The sequence below is a fragment of the Oncorhynchus masou genome, chromosome 6 (assembly GCF_036934945.1).
Source record: "Oncorhynchus masou masou isolate Uvic2021 chromosome 6, UVic_Omas_1.1, whole genome shotgun sequence".
NCBI lineage: Eukaryota > Metazoa > Chordata > Actinopteri > Salmoniformes > Salmonidae > Oncorhynchus > Oncorhynchus masou.
Window position 1 is genome coordinate 47,351,762 of NC_088217.1, and position 15,068 is coordinate 47,366,829.

The window sequence follows — 15,068 nt, forward strand, 5'->3', positions numbered from 1 at the left end:
TATTTGTCTTTCATTATGTTTAATTAGCAGGCCAGACTCTGAAAATGCTGGTCCACATGAGTAAAGCCAAGATGATCCTTGAGAGAGGCATCTTCACAGGCTATGGGGCTCTGTCAATGGCTGAGGACTGCCCGAGGATGGTTCTCTGGTTGCCTGTGAGCTCGAGCCATATCTTAAAGAATTTGCTCAGCCCATAATTGACAAGTCTCCACATGGCAGGAAGGAAACAGTAAAGATATGTTCTGCCATGGATACCTTGAAGGTGACTAGTTAAAGCGTGTTGTATAAGCCTGCAGTGATTTCACATGTTGATCTGCTTGTTTTAATAACCAGGTTATGAAGTTATGTGGATATACAATGCAAACCAAGTCACTTTTGGAAACATAACTATTTATATTAAAAGTGTAATACGTATGATGAGTGTAGTAAGTAGGCTATGCTATATAACATAACCATTATTTGAGTGTCTGGTAGGGGTAAATGAAAATGCACTGTAATCCCGTACATTTAGCTCAATGACAGGGAATGGTTCAGTGCTCTGATAATATTGTCTCTTTTTAAAGGAAATGGCTGCAGCAGCCAAGCAGTTTGACGTGGTCTTCGTCGGCGCCGACAAGAACAACTACATCAACTACTACAAGTTCATCCTGGACCACAACCTCCTACGGCTGAGTGGTGTGATATGTGTGGATAACTCTGTTCAAGGCTAAGGTCTACCTAAAGGACACCGCTGATGAAAACGGACTGGCGCTTCTGAGATTTTAACCAGTTTGTCACAAGTGATCCTCGTGTGGAGCAGGTCAAAGGGGAGACGTGGCTTGTAAAGTGGCGGATGATTACAGGGTATTTTCTCTTGTGTTAATGAGGAAGCATTTGGTTTTCAAGGTCATTCTTCCTCTCGGAGATGGGATCAGCATCATCCGCGGAGTAGGTGCAGGTACAGGTAGTGTAAGACACATTCTCAGAACCACATTTAGTTCATTTTTTGTCCAAGTTTACTTTTAGCATTGGTACTACCATTGTTCATTGGTAACGGTGGTTACTACTACCATAAGTCACATGGTGCCTTTACAGTACTTAACAGCTCATACAGACTTTTTGCCAGATCGTTTACTACTCACAACTTGTGTCTCAGAGCAAGGTAACATACGATACGATATTCCGTAGTGTGAATGGGCGGTCGATCCTGGGCCGGATGCGTCTGGACGGCAGGGTGGCCTATGTGACAGGGGCAGGCCAGGGTATAGGCAGGGCGTTCGCACATGCTCTGGGAGAGGCTGGAGCCAAGAAGGCTGTCGTGGACATGGGTCAAGGGAAGGCTCAGGGCGTGGCTGAAAGGTAAGGACTTGTCAGTAGAAAACAACACTATGATTGTTTGTTTGTGTTGGCATTTCATATTACATTTCCACGTCTTTACCAGCAGATGGTGCTCTACTCTCACAGACAAGTAGAGGAAATACTGTATATTGTACAATTCCAGGGCCAACTGACTATATTGTATGTCAAAAAAACTTTCATGTGCACCATATTTTACATATGGAGACAAATAATTATATAAATGATTTCAATATTATCAGTATAGACTAGGGATGAATATTTTCCCCAAAATCTACCAAGTTTCAATATCGGGAATAATTCATATTTATCCATAGAGTCCCAGCGAAAAACAAGAAGTGCCCATTTAAAGTGTTTAAAACCAAGATATGGTTAATATGCCAGGGTTCTCCCAAAATAAGTGAGGCGATGTGCCAACGCCTCTTGTTGGCTTGGCTGGGCCACTATGTAATGATTTCAGAGCAAATCAAATGTATATTTCGTAGTGATAAAGTATCTTTCATCGCCAGTGACATTGTTGTGAATTGCGAAACAGGCCTTTCATAAATTCTTATTTATCATGTTCCTCAATTAATTCAGTACATTTCAGCAGTAGACTATCTTCACACAGAGCGCACTCAGGACACACAGATTGCACCCCGAATATAGCTTTGTCTAATCATACAAACTTTGTAACGGCAGTCAAACTAAAGTCAAATGACCAAAGTTGCTAATAAGCTAATAACCTCCTTGAACTAATGACAGAATATCTCCTATATTTGGCCAGATCAAGTTGATGATTATACAGATAGCATATTAGCTCATGAATAACATGGAGATGAAAAGTGGAAATAGTTTAAATATCAAGGTATCTAACGGGGACCAACTCTGTTTTAATAATATCTGTGTCTACTCTCATACAGTTTGTTGATCACACATTCTCTACCGATGCTCTCATATGGGCAGCAAGTACGAGACAGTGCAGAGAAGCGGGGGAAATGTCATACCAGGATTTTGACATGCATAGGTGAGAGACGTGTTTTGATAATGCTACCTATGGATTACAGAATAAAGTTAGGAATTTTCATGCGAGATTCATGTTAGATTGGAACAGGATAGAAAAATAGCCTAGGCTCTAGGACAGGAGAAGTTGATAGAATTTTCCCTCATGCCTCTGAATTCTTAACAGACTTCATGTCTGTGACAGAGATGCCTATGTAGTGAAATGTGCATAGGCCTGTCAAATTTGGGACTGTCTGAAGAGGCGCAATGACAGCTCAAAGAGAGATTTTATGAGCTATACTGTAGGGGTTTCCTGTAGGGTTTATTAACTTTTTTTCAGGTTGCGTGTGAAGTCCGGCATTGTCAATTATGCGTGTGCTTTGAATATATGGTGACTTTGTGTGAAGTAAATACACTAGGCAAAAGGCGTCCATGCGACAACCTGTTTGGATAATATGCTATAACTTTTTTTGCTAATCTACTGCTGCGCATGTTGTGCATTTTGTGGAATTGCATTAGTGCAACGTTTGGGGAAAATGTTGTAATTTCCTGTGTCTTGTCATAATCTTTTGAGCTGAAATGTGGAGATTGTTTTCCGGGACAGTCCTGGGACCCCGGTTACCCTTGTTAATCCTTAGTCTAGACATGTTGCCTATTGTCACATTTTAAACAGCCACTACTTTTTAATACAGGGATCAATTGCATTGCGATTACTGCTGACATCAGCAAATCCGTGAATGTTGAGAGGATGATTGACAGCATTGTGTCCAAATGGGGAGAGATCCAAATAGCATGCAACAATGCAGGGATACACATGAACTCAGCCAGTGAAGACACCAGTCAGGAAGAGTGGGACCAAACCTTTGATGTCAACTTGAAGGAGACTTTCATGTCCTGTCAGTTGTTTAACTCCTCTACTGTATACTACTGTAGGCCTGTTTGATCTATTCCATCACTCAGAGGGTCATAACTGTGTCATAGATATATATATAATATAGTTTGCATTTCAGTTCAGCTTACATGTCTAAGTGTCTTGGGGGGAATGTTTGGCCTGTAAGTTACACATGAAATATATAGGAGAGTTTGAGTTAGGGTCTTTGAGTAAGTATGAATAATAATGAAAAGTGTACACTAATGGTGCTTTTCCATTGTGACTTACCCCCACACCAGTGGGTCGCTAAGGTTTTATGTTAATGTCAGCTCTAGTGATATTGTGTTTCTATCAGGACTGTGACACACACAAAAATGGACTTACAAAAATGATGTTTTATTGTCACATACACTGGATAGGTGCAGTGAAAGGTGTTGTTTTACAGGTTCAGGTGGAGTAAATTAGGGTTAATTTACTTGCTCAAGGGCACATCGACAGACGTTTCACCTTGTCGGCTCGGGTATGTAGCGTCAGGTAGCCCAGCACTCTACCCGCTAGTCTACCTGTCGCTCTAAAGACTAAAGACTTGTGGTCGGCCACTAAAGATTTGTGGCGAGCAGAATCAACAACCTCCTTTCAGGAATGTTGCTTCGTGAGAAGTTGTCAAAGTTCACAGTTAGTCCTTGTTATGTAAATGCAAGCTGAAAAGTACTAAGGGCCTTGCCTTTAAGTTAGATCCGTTCCCGTCAGAGCCATGGTCCAGTGAGACACGGGTGCCGGCCTGCAAAGATGGAAACAGAAAAGTCTGAGCCTTTTGGGTAAAACACTGGGGTAAATCTTCAATGGAAATGCAGCAATAGGGTGTCAATACTAAAAGTGTGAAGAATGTTCCTAATATGCGTCCATTCCCCCTGAATTCTTGCCTCAGGCTGCAGGTCATGTGATGCTGAAGCAAGGATATGGGAAGATTATTAACACAGCGTCCATGGCCAGTCTAATAGGTGAGTGATGATTCTATCTATCCTGTATATTTGTCTTCCTTTCATCTCCATGTATTGTGAGCCAAGTGAAGAATGGTGAGATGAGCTTTGTTGCTGCACTGATGTCTCCTACGCTGAGAAGTACATGTAATACACATCACAGTGCTGTTTTGCACCAGAACACCATTGTATACCGTTTGTTTCTGTAGCGTTGCAAACAGACTTGACTGGGCTTCGATAGTATTGCCATGTCAGTGTCTTTTTAGTGAGCTTAAAGTGACATTAGAGGAAGAGAACTTGGTGACCCATTTCTCAAATGCAATCTATGTCTAACAGTACAAGTGCTACTACTGCTAATCTTCATCGTATCACTGTTTATTCAGGCCAATGCTATAGTGATTTATCCAACCCCCCCCCCCCCCCATTATTCTCCCGTTGCAAACGCACAGTTGTGATTGCTGCTCATTAAAGGCAGTTTTGCATCATAATAAACATCCGTCTCCTGAGCTGTGGGGAGGATGTGGAAGAAAGGCAACCTGAGGTCCAACATGTAAAGTGTGTTCCTGTGCAACAACCCTGCCTGCCTGTGCCAAGGGCCGTGTTTAAGCAGCGGAAGATGCTTTCAGATTTTACTAAGTGCATTGTGAAATCTGAGTTATTCACAGCCCAGTTGAAATCCTCCTACAGGTTCCTCCAGAGGAACAGCAGCACTTCATCAGCAGTATAGTCAAATCGCCAATAAACTCCTGTACCATATGGGCCTCAGTCCCAACTACAGGGGCAATCTGTAAAACAGGACCATGCTGGTAAATAGAGGCCGGTATAAAAAAAGTGATCAATTACTCACATTACCAGCAGTCCTGAAGGAATTTACTTTATTGGTCTGGACATCTGTTATAATATTGTCATAATGCATAATCAGATGGGACTTGTTCTAGCCAAGTGGGGTACCAAAAAGCAGCCGTGAATGTCCAATTAAAATGCACAATGACAGCTTTTTGTCCATCTGCTGAATAAAATGTGTTTTTCCCCCCTCCCCATCTCAGGAGAATGATGGTCAGACACACAGGAGGAGGAGCATTAAATGTACACTACATTAACAAAAATATGTGGACACCTGCTCGTCGAACATCTCATTCCAAAATCAAAAATCATGAGCATTAATATGGAGTTGGTCCCCCCTTTGCTGCTATAACAGCCACCACTCTTCTGAGAAGGCTTTCCACTAGATGTTGGAACATTTCTGAGGGGACTTGCTTCCATTATGCCACAAGAGCATTAGTGAGGTCGGGCACTGATGTTTGGCGATTAGACCTGGCTCGCAGTCGGCGTTCCAATTCAACCCAAAGGTATTCAATGGAGGTTGAGGTCAGGGTTCTGTGCAGGCCAGTCAAGTTGTTCCACACCGATCTCGACAAACTATTTCTGTATGTACCTCATTTTGTATACGAGGGGATTGTCATGCTTTAACAGAGTCCAATGGTGGCGAGCTTTACACCACTCCAGCCAAAGCTTGGTTTTGCACATGGTGATCTTAGGCTTGTGTGCAGCTGCTTGGCCTTGGAAACTAATGTCATGAAGCTCCCGATGAACAGTTCTTGTGCTGACATTGCTTCCAGAGGCAGTTTATAACACAGTAATGAGTGTTGAGAGGACAGACAATTTTTATGCGCTACACGATCAGTACTTGGCGGTCTCATTCTGTTAGCTGGTGTGGCCTACCACTTTGCGACTAAGCCGTTGTTGCTCTTAGACATTTCCACTTCACAATAACAGCACATACTGTTGACCGGGGCAGCTTTAGCAGGGCAGTTATTTGACAAACTGACTTGTTGGAAAGGTGGCATCCTATGACGGTGCCACGTTGAATGTCACTGAGGCCAATCCATATTTCCCTATGGAGATTGCATGGCTGTGTGTTCAATTTTATACACCTGTCAGCAACGGGTGTGGCTGAAATAGCCAAATCCACAAATTTTTAAGGGGTGTCCACATACTTTTGTGTATATATAGTGCATTTATACATGCTAACAATATATATTCCTATATATGGTCATATTGTTCATGCTGTTTGACTGTATTGGGAAGAGGATGTGCAGTGTTTGACCTGAGTGAGCAGAATAGAGGGAGTCATTGCAGTGGAAATGTCATTCAAATGAAATACCTAGGGCTGTGGTGGTCACGTAATTTCATCAGCCAGTGATTGTCAAGCAAATAACTTTCGGTCTCATGGTAATTGACCGTTTAATTAACATAAACACATTTAGCATCTCCTGGCTTCCACACATGGCCTACAAGCCACTGATGCAGATCTACATTTAAAACATCTACATTTAAAAAAGTCTAATAAATCAATGTAATATAGCCTTCTCCTTCACAATAAACCCATTACCTATTTTAGACAGGTATAAAGAAGCATGATATGAAGAAATAGTTGTTGTTATGTTATGCCCTGATCTGCCTATGCCAAATGGCTGTGGGCGACACTAGTTCCTCTAGCAGACAAGATTTGCTTAGAATTCCATGGCAGTATTTTATAGTAAAAAGAATACAATTGAACAAAGCTGAATAAAATATAAAGGATATTTTCTCCAAATTATTTGAGGGAGTGCACACATGCAACTATTCTGTGTTGAGCGGTTAACAAAGAAACAAGTATTCCTATATGCTTAATTTAGTTATTAATGTAACTTTAGTTGTTCTACAAACATGGGGCTATATTTTTAGATGTTTAATACATTGTAAGGCTGCAGGATTGGACTAGTGATGATTAGAAAAAAGTTGCTTGAAAGACGAGCTCTGCTTTGTTTTTTTGCAGTGTTTAGGCTGGGTGCTGCTGGTGGAGCAGTCCGGTGCAGGAGAGCAGAGAGGTGTGAACAGTCCACTTTATTTGGCATGAGAGAATAACAGTAGGACGCAGCTGCATCAAAAATCTCCAACCAAAATTAGGCAAAAGTGTAAATGCGCCAAAATAGACGCAACTATATAAAGTTAACAAAGTAACAATCTTCATGTAAACAATAAACACGGAACAAACCAGCATAACACAAAACAATCCTACACAAAGACATGATGGGGAACAGAGGAATAAATACATATGATGATTGGAGAATGAAAACCAGGTGTGCAGGGAACAAGACAAAACAAATGGATACATGAAAAATGGAGTGGTGATGGCTAGAAAGCCGGTGATGTCGACCGCCGAACGCCGCCCAAACAAGGAGAGGAGCGACTTCAGCGGAATTCGTGACACACAGTTGTCATTACGTTGGCCTGGGGGTAGGTTTATGACAGTCATAAATACCTCTTCCCCCCCTTTTTCCTCTCTCTAACCTACTGATGTTACATGTGCAAAACCCTTGCTTAACATAGAGATTCTGGGAACATCAGAAGGTGGAGGGGAATGAACTATATTCTGGTAAACTGACCAATTGAACATATGCGGTGGTACTTATTGAATATGATGTCAGTTCGGTTGTCATCTGAGACATTCTCATCAATGATCTGAGACATTCTCATCAATGATAAGATGACATAAACTTTACAGTGGAAAGTCTACACATCAGAGTTATCGGATTTACATGGAATTGTTGTTCAATTTAAATGTTTGAATATGAAATTATTCGTGATGGGATGAAATGTGATTTTATCTTCTAAAATGTGAGATTTGGGTTTTCATAAGATAGGGCTCTGCTCAATTAGTTGCCCGCCCCTGTGAAGGGACATGGGCTATAAAACTTTTCAAACACACCCTCCTCTCCCTTCCTATATAAAGCCTTTGACAATATAACCTCCTGTTCCGAGGATGTGAGGACGACGGTCAGATAATAACTACAGAACGAAGCCAACATCGTGAGCTTTGGTTGCGAATGGCATGAACTTTGAACTCTTATTCACTACAGAAGTGATTCCTCCTAGCCGTTGAGTTAGCAACAGCAGCTGCAAACGCAGGTGAGGAAGGAACAGACAGAGTATCCCGTCTACCACACAACAACGTTACTACAATGTCTCCAATTGACCACCAGAGACATTCTTCAAAGGACTCGGTTTTGCAACACGGCCTTCCATCTACCACCAACCTACCGAAGCGCAGCTCAGAGTAAATATTTATTACATTTTCCTTTTCCAAAAAGGCGGTAATTTAGAATGCATAAGATACTGTATTTACAATAGCACTGCTTCTACCTTTGTCCCTCAGTCTTCCCACTCTTTCACTCAAACCCATCCCTTTTCTTTTGTGTAACAAGCTGTCTTATCTGTTCCACCCGCTAGGGACGTTTTCCTTTATGACCAAATTTGTAATCAAGTTATGATTTAATTATGTGTATGTGTGATTAGTTAGGTATTTAGTAAATAAATAATTAAACCCAATTTTGTATTTCTGATTCAACTTGTAGGCCAGGGTTCGTGCAGATAACCAAGAATGTACAACTTTCAGATGAGACTGAATTAAGATGACGATTAATATTGACTGCTATTGATGTAAAATATTACTAGGTCTTTAAGAGTTTATTCGGAAGATAACAGCTCTATAAATATTATTTCATGGTGCCCCGACTCTCTAGTTAATTACATTAACATGATTAGCTCAATCAGGTAATATTAATTACGGAGAAATTATTTTATAGAATATCATGTCATATCACTTAATCCGGCATAGCCAAAGACACAACACAGTCTTTACACACTTCATCAGTCACTCATTCACAATTTGACAAGCACTTGATAATGTCTCAAATCTCACGGCGACATCTCCTTTGTGTGGCTATAATGCACCCTAAAAAATACATGCCTTTTGCGGCCAGTGCCCATTGTGCCCTTTCCTTTACTTAGATTTGTGTGTATTAGGTAGTTGTTGTGGAATTGTTAGATTACATGTTAGACATTGCTGCACTGTCAGAACTAGAAGCACAAACATTTCGCTACACTCGCTATAACATCTGCTAACCATGTGTATGTGACCAATAAAATTTGATTTTATTTGTTTTGACCTAAGTGCTCTCACACACATGGCTCTCCATCACGTGATCGGGTCTTTCTCATAGGCTACAAGTGAAGACAGACACCGGGGACGCAACTGCGCGCGTCCTTATCTAATTCCGACATCCGCATTGAAGATATTGGAAGAACTGTCCACATTTACTTTTCGTCAGCCAGCAAGATGAGTAGGCTTAATGAACAGCAAAAGCACTAGCCTATGTCAATATACTATCCCCCATAGTACGGAAGTCGACCTATTCTATTCTGTGCGAGAAATACATATTCCAAACAGAGTCTGGGACAGCTGTGCGATGTGATAGATCCCAAATTAATACAACCACTAGTATCAATAACCTTTTGTATGCAATGTGGCTGACGCAACAGATCAGAATATTTAGCTTAAAATGTTGATAAACTATTAGGCTATTTCTTCACATTATAAGCTCAGCGATGCACAAATGGCAGTAAGCTATAAGCGTGAATGTTCCATTAGCGGAAAAACACCAATATCACAAGTGACCGCAAGTGCAATTATGCATGCAATGCTTTTATTATAAAGGTACATTTTTTTTTATGGTGCAATTTATCTTCCCCAAACTTGAAATGCGCTGCTTATGTATGTTAGTTAGGTCCTACACCCCTTGTAAAGTGGATTAATGTTCTTAATTTTAAGAAATGATTTGGCCACTTTAGTTGTGATACAAACCTTATTAAAAACATATAGGCCTATGGGCTAGGCTACATGATGTGTGTGACTATGATTCGAAAAAGTCACGGGAAAAAAGCAGAATTCGCAAGTGATAATATATAATTCACAAGTGATAGGCTAATATTGTCACCCATCAGACTATTCTTGATTTAATCTTGTCTTTACATATACAAAATAATATATGAGTGAAATTTGTTTTGATTTAGAATGGACCGTTATCATGCACCTGTATCGAAACAGGGGCAGCAGGAAAAAAATGTATCTACAGTATGCACTTAAATAGCGAATGGAGGACGCTTTTCCAGTGGTTCATTTTCATGCCAACAAGGTAGGCTATACTCCTGTTGTAAATATAAGCAATGTGCTTAATATAAGGAATGTTGAGAAATACATATAGTAGGCTTAGCCTACAGAAAGCTGATGGGATCGTCCTCTTTTTAGGAAAGGCCATGACTCCTGTTTTCTCACACAATTGCATAGCCTATAGAAATGTGCAACCTGAGCTCATGGGCTCTCATGAAGTGTTTGATTAGATTTTCGATTACATTTGTATTTATTTTACATTTGCATTGTCAGAGTGATTAGAGGGACAATAGGGTGCTGAATACCAGACAGTTAGCAAGTTTGGTAGGATACTAATGTCCAGCAGCAGCATCAGAGCTTGGAGAAGCCTCGTTACCGTGACTAAACGGTCACGTGGAATTTGACTGCCATCATGACTCGTGACCGCCGGTGTGGCCGCCGGTGTGGCAGTAATACGGTCACCGCAACAGCCCTAGATATACAGTGGGGCAAAAAAGTATTTAGTCAGCCACCAATTGTGCAAGTTCTCCCACTTAAAAATATGAGAGAGGCCTGTAATTTTCATCATAGGTACACTTCAACTATGACAGACAAAATGAGAAAAAAAATCCAGAAAATCACATTGTAGGGTTTTTAATTAATTGATTTGCAAATTATGGTGGAAAATAAGTATTTGGTCAATAACAAAAGTTTATCTCAAACACACCGCCCGGGCAATGAAGGAGTGGCTTCGTAAGAAGCATTTCAATGTCCTGGAGTGGCCTAGCCAGTCTCCAGATCTCAACCCCATAGAAAATCTTTGGAGGGAGCTGAAAGTCTGTGTTGCCCAGCAACAGCCCCAAAACATCACTGCCAGCAACAGTGTGTGAAAACCTTGTGAAGACTTACAGAAAACGTTTGACCTCTGTCATTGCCAACAAAGGGTATATAACAAAGTATTGAGATAAACTTTTGTTATTGACCAAATACTTATTTTCCACCATAATTTGCAAAAAAAAAAAAAAAAAAATCCTACAATGTGATTTTCTGGATTTTTTTTTCATTTTGTCTGTCATAGTCAAAGTGTACCTATGATGAACATTACAGGCCTCTCTCATCTTTTTAAGTGGGAGAACTTGCACAATTGGTGGCTGACTAAATACTTTTTTGCCCCACTGTACCTGCAGTTGCCACCAGCATGTTAACATACATAAGCACAAGGTATCCTTTCTTATAAAGAGCCAATCATTCTGTCCCGAGGACTTGACTCTGTGTAGGCCTGCCTGATGAAAGGGCTTGTTTTCCCCCACTTAGAATGGGCAATAAGTAGCAGGGTGAATGTTAGAGGGTTTTAGAGAGTGCTCTCCTTCTGCCTCTCTTTCTACCTCTCTAAGGATTACTGCTCTTAAAGACGGAAAACATCAATGCAGGTGTATTTGAAGGATGAAGGCCTGTTTTGAATGGTATTTTGAAGCCGTATCATCGGGTCTTCAGTGAGGATTAGCACTGTTAGGCTTTTTTTCCTGTCCTGATAAATCGGCTTTCACCTTCAATCTGGGTGTAAGCCCTGGGCTCTGCTCCTCCTCACGTGCTCTTCCTCTCCTCCTGGGCTGGGGCCCTACCCAGGGGCCTGCACCTCCTCCTCAGCCTCCTCACTCCACCATGGAAGCATTCTCTTCTCACATCAGCTATTTTACTTTCTAAACAGAAGCTCCAGTCCAGTCTGTCTCCCCAGGACCGGCCCCTGCCTCTCTGCAGCTGTGTCATATTTATCATCTCAGTCCCAACCGAAGCAATTTGGCAGTGAGATCACGGGGCGACGAGGTTAACTACTAAAGTTGTATGTAACTTGGAGGCTTCCTTGTGATGATTAATCAACCTGAGGAAAATGAGCCGCTGTCCCAGCATCCCATGCAGTGTGCAGCATCTGTGATGGTCAAGGCAAACAAATGGTGCATTGCCTTTGTTGCTGAACACGGTGCAGAACCGGACATTACAAGCAATTAATTTGACATGGCTTCATCCACAGGGTCCCCAGCAGCTAATGGAGGTGTTTTCATGTAGCATCCAGTATGAAAGCAGGGAGCTGAGTTATGATTGAAATGAAGCAACGCTCCAAATGAATTACACACAGGGGTACTCTCGGAGAAAGTGTGTATTGAATGTGTTTCATGGTTGTTAAAGGGGTAAGATTTGGTTTTTAGACATTGAGTGCAACTTACATGGTCAGAGATAAAACTGGTGACATGTTCACATTGGTTGACAGTGGTCTCTTTGTTCTTTTGCCTGTCCCCCTCCTCTGCAGTGCCCCATCCACAGAAGCAGCTTGCCTACAACACCTCAAAGGCAGGATTGCTCAAACTGACACAGTCACTTGGCACAGAGTGGATAGACAGAGGGGTCAACTGCATCTCGCCGCAAGTGTTTGTCTCCCATGTTTGTTATAAACAGAATAGACCTACAGTATAGTATCAATGTCAGGGACTGTATCCCCATGCCAAAACAGTTTACACATCACTTATAGGCACAGATAAGAGGGAGAAGATTTCAATCCTCACTTGTATTAAGAATGTACACACACAAAAAGCCCATGTATTGTTTTTTTTATTGAGCTGCCAAGTGCAGTATAGCACACCATTACAGAACTATAGTGATGAGCAGTGATTGAGTGGTTTCCTCCTCTGGAATGGCTCCATTTGAGAATGAGGCACCAGTTTAAGTCCTCAAACAATGTGCTCAAGCTTAATTGGATGACGTCTTGAGGGATGAATCAACCAAACACTTGCTCTAATTGTTATATTCAATTAGGGAATCAAATTAGCATCATCACTACAAGTGGCTCCACAACAATAGCTTGTTGTTTGTGTATGTTTGCCTGTGAAGCCGTGCGGTGGGAAGACGAGGGCTGAGAAAGAGTTCTGCCTGTGTGTTCGGTGGCGCATCCCTTAGCCACAGCCATCCCTGAGCAAATCCGTCCAGTGAGTGGGCTCGGCGGGCCCCGTCACGGCCCCAGAACAAAGCGCCCATTCATGCGCCAGTCGCCGCTTTGCTTTATTTATTGCTAGCTTGTTTGCTCATTTTAATTTGCAAAGAAGCAATTCTTTCCCCCTGCTAACTGGCTGTCTCAATGGGCCGCTGATTTCTTTGAAGTGACAGTCGGTAAATATGCATAAAAAAAGGGACACAATTAGCGGAGGGCGAGGTTGACTGCAGCCTGATTTCATTGGCAACTTTAGCCGCGCCGGTGATAAGCTGCATTATCTACAAAATTGGTTGAGGGAAAACAGCACCTCTGATTGCCAGGAAAGGTTCCAGATAACAGGGCGCTGAAGAGAAATATAATTGAGGTGGAATATGTTAACTATGGTGTCACATGCTCCTTGGAGGTGCTAATTTATCCAAATGTTGGAATTTGTATCAAGGCACAGCCTGGAATACTGTAGGCCTAACATTAGGTCTGAGCTAAAGATGAGTCGACCGTGAAGCTTTTAGCTACTGTCATATTGATTGTGTGAAAAGCCTGAAGTCGTCTCACATTAGACACAGATGTGTTGACATGTTTATCCAAGTTATATATTTAATTAGGTGGAGAGAAAATCATTGGTCATGATACACTAATGCTGACATTAGACTGGAAGAGGCATCGTCTAGACTTGAAAGTGCCTATGTCTCAGAGGAGGAAATCAGACGAGGAAATGCCTACAGTACTAACACACCTGTTTCCTTTAAATGCCACTCAAGCACTCTGCCTGAAAATCAAACCAGCTCAAGCACATATCAGGCAGGAATCAAAGTGAGATTGTGAGCAAGACGCAGAGAAAGTGCTTATCTACAGGCTCCTGAAGGCAAATTACACCCAGGGTCCCATCGTACCCGGTGGCGCTTCCTGCGATGTGCCAGTCATTAAACGGCACGAGTCCCACTGTAAATACCATCAGAGATGCTGCGCCGTGCCCTTTCTCTGAGGATAATTGGGTTTATTTTTGTCACCAAAGCGGTGGCTCTGAAACACGATGCCGCTGTCACTCCTGGCTCTGAAGTCTGATGTCTCTGATTCCTCTTGTTGATTTTTTTTCTCTCCCTCCATCCTTCTCTCCCTCTCTCATTTCAGGGGGATTGTTGACACCCCTCTCATCCTCTCAGAGAGTCTGAGGCCTCTGGTGCAGTGCTGGCTGTCAGATATCCCTGCTGGACGACTGGCTCTAGTGACAGACCTGCAAGCTGCAGTGGTCTACTTGGCATCTGACGCCTCCGACTACATGACAGGGCATAACTTAGTCATAGAGGGTGGGCAAAGTCTGTGGTAGAGAGGGGGAGATACTTTCTTTGTTCCGCTCTTGGATCACTCTTGGGAATAGGCACCTACTGTGAATGATCTCCACAGGGGAGAATAAAATAGAATAACATTGAGAGATTAGGTCAGGGTGATTACCTCACTGGTTTAGCATTATGTCAGATTGGAGATGGTTTTTGTTAAGTTAAGCTCTTCCAATAAATGGGTCATATTTATTTAGACACAATTGTGCTTTCATATTATATCTATGATCGATTTTCTTGACAGCAATGCACACCTTGTTGCACATCCTTAATACGCTGATCGTATCCCTTCTACATGGTGCAAATCTGTTTTTTCTTACAGAAACCCTTTACTCGCTTGCCTCTGAGTGACTCTTCTAAACAAGTATTCAAACCATTGGCCTCGACAGAGGTATTTTGTTTCGTCCGTGTCAAGTTGTTGGAAATGATTCATACAGTAGTTCAAGATATTAATACGCTAAACTCATGCTCTTTTCGACTGTGCAAGCAAGTACAGTACGTACTGGATTTGGCAAAGTAAATGAAGAAAGGGGATCCTATAAAGTGGCTCCACTGTACTGATATGTGTATGGCAAGATACTGTACACAAGACAGTCTGTCCCTCAAATAAACA

At 41.9% G+C, this 15,068-nt stretch overlaps 1 pseudogene; it reads left to right on the forward strand.

Annotated features, from left to right (window-relative positions):
- Window positions 1-247: 247 nt before the first annotated feature.
- LOC135541133 (D-threitol dehydrogenase-like) lies at window positions 248-14,445 on the forward strand (annotated as a pseudogene).
- Window positions 14,446-15,068: the final 623 nt, after the last annotated feature.